The sequence below is a fragment of the Poromitra crassiceps genome (genome assembly GCF_964638095.1).
Source record: "Poromitra crassiceps genome assembly, contig: HAP1_SCAFFOLD_205, whole genome shotgun sequence".
In the NCBI taxonomy this organism is placed as follows: domain Eukaryota; kingdom Metazoa; phylum Chordata; class Actinopteri; order Beryciformes; family Melamphaidae; genus Poromitra; species Poromitra crassiceps.
Window position 1 is genome coordinate 241,311 of NW_028152180.1, and position 2,500 is coordinate 243,810.

Genomic DNA, 2,500 nt, shown 5'->3' on the forward strand with positions numbered 1-2,500 from the left:
CCTAGTGCCTGTCATCTGGCAGAATTCCTATCCCGTAAACTAACTACTAACTTGGCCAATTGTATGAAACATGAACCAAAAACTATAATCTCTAAGAATGCAAAGAAATGTAACTGGCTTGTTAAAACGTGCATTCCAGGAATATCGTATTTACAGAAATAGCGTAAATGGCGCGCGCTTGAGAGCGTGGTTGTCAGGGGTCGCCCGTCGGAGATTTCAGGCGGGCGGGCAGCACCCATGCATCGGATTGTCCGCTCGCTCCGCACGAAGCAGGTGGCTGCCTGGTACTCCGCGGATCCCACTCGCGTAGCACGACAACACGCTGAATCCCACTCGATTTGGGGGTGGAACACGCCACGATTGACCAATGCCAAAGCCAGTCGACAGAATTGTCAAATCAAATCATCGACACGTATAGGGTCCGCCTCTCAATTTGTCTTCAGTCTCCGACGCTCGCGCTAGTGCATTCTGTTCCGGTTCACCTCGACTTTAACCATTTTTATTCTCCACCCCCCCCACCCCTCAGAGACCTACATGATCCCGTCGGTGGTGAAGGAGGCGTCGGGTCTCTTCACCATTAAGAGCAGCCTGTACATGCAGCCCACCAAGGCAGACAAGGACTCTGTGTTCCAGTGCACCGTGGAGTACAGCATGCCAGAGCAGAAGAAGATGATGAAGAAGTCCAACAGCATCACCATCAACCTCAACTGTGAGTGGAGAGCAGGGACGGGAGAGCAGGGGACTGTATCTGATGGAGCTAAGAATTTATTAAACTTAATGTGATTATCCGCCAGCTTCTCCCTCCATCTATCTCTCGTTCTGCAGTCACCTTCCATTTAGTAAAGGAGTATTTTAGTATTTTTCAGCCGGGGCCCTGGACCCTATTTTCCTCACTTTGTGTGTTTAAAGTAACCAATCGGGACAACAATTTCTGCACGAGCTGCAATGGTAACTTCACTAAAACTGCTGCTTTTTGCAACTGACAGGCTCAGGTTGTTATGATCAGTGTCTCAGTGTCTGACAACATGGAACCCAGAGAAACTTCATGTGCTTCTTTCTGTTTCAATTGATCGGGTCTGTTTGTAAGCTGTGTGTGACAAGTACAAGTGTGGCTCAGGAGAAAAGTGGAGTTGTTGCAGGAAGAGAATGGGCGCAACGTGAAGCTGGAGTACAGACAGTGTAGCTTTCACTTCTTTCTAGCGTCTTTCTCATTGTAACTCCCTACAACAATTCAACTCTCGCGAGACTTGGAGCGAGACTTCTCCCTGAGCGAGACTTTATTACACACAGCAACAAATCAACCGGATCAAGCGAAAAGGTCAAACAAAAGCGTTCCATTTCTCTTGCTTCCATGTTGTCAGACACTTAGGCCATGTTCAGACTAGGAGGCCAAATCTGATTTGTGAACTTTAGTGACCTATTAATGACTTCATCCAGATTGGTTTTATGAGTCTGGACGCTCCAAGTCTGATTTGTGTCACTTGTCCCAAACCACATATGGAGGTAGTTTCCAATCTGCTTTCGACTGATGTGACTTCAGTGCGGACGCGCAGATCCACCAAATCTGATTTGAACGTCACTCGCAACTCGTCATCAAATGCTTCTGCGCAGGAAAACCACGTCACCAACGTACGTATTTACTGACGCCCACGTCGTCACCATAGCAACCCATGCAGATAGGCTGTTTAGGTCTGGACACACAGATCCGACTTGAGAATCAGATTTGTGGCAGTGCGGACACACTCCCAAATCAGATTTGGGAAACCAATCAAGATAATGATGATTAATGACTTTATCAGCAAATCAGATTTGCCTGTAATGTGAACATGGCCTTAGAAGAACAATCTGAGCGGTGTGCTATGCCTTGTGTGATTGCATTGCAGGTTGGCTGACATGCTCTTGCTCAATACTGCAACAATTTAAAAAAAAATTCTGTTTCAATGAATCAGTTAAACACAACAAGTTTGGAAAATAGGGTCCAATTTGAAAAATACCAACATTCTCCTTTTAACACTTTAACCCAGTTAAAAACACAGTTGTTTTGCTGTTATTGTTGTCGTTGTTTTGCTGTTATTGTTGTCGTTGTCGTTGTTGTTGTTGTTGTTTTGTATATTCACCTTAAGGTAATTCCAGTGCAACTACAATGGAGTTTCATCTCAAAGATCACGGCGGGTAAACAAACATCAGGTTTTGGTCTCAGCTCCTCACAATCTGAAGAACAAGGGCTTCTCTCTAGACTCGCCATTTTGACTCACCGACGTTCAGCAGCCATGCAGGGAGAAATCGTGTAGGAGAGGCAGAGAGAAAGCAAATCAATATTGCCCTCTGCACTCACACGTACTGAACTCAACGAGTTCATACACGCTCTCTGGGGTTTGTCATTCTGGGAAAATGTAGGAAGTCCCGACTTGAAGTAGAAGTACACGGGGCAGGGCGAGGGGAAAGCACACCTACATTAAATCAAGAAGATAACTCCTGGAACGTCTCGAACATCAGAGAT

General features: G+C 46.0%; 1 pseudogene across 1 annotated transcript in view; it reads left to right on the forward strand.

The window, feature by feature from the left end:
* LOC310770737 (basal cell adhesion molecule-like) overlaps positions 1-2,500 on the forward strand; it is an 81,540-nt pseudogene that overhangs the window by 52,437 nt on the left and 26,603 nt on the right. Inside the window, exon 7 of the transcript XR_014553920.1 lies at positions 527-709. The product of XR_014553920.1 is annotated as a basal cell adhesion molecule-like (transcript). The remainder of the gene's footprint in view (positions 1-526; positions 710-2,500) is intronic.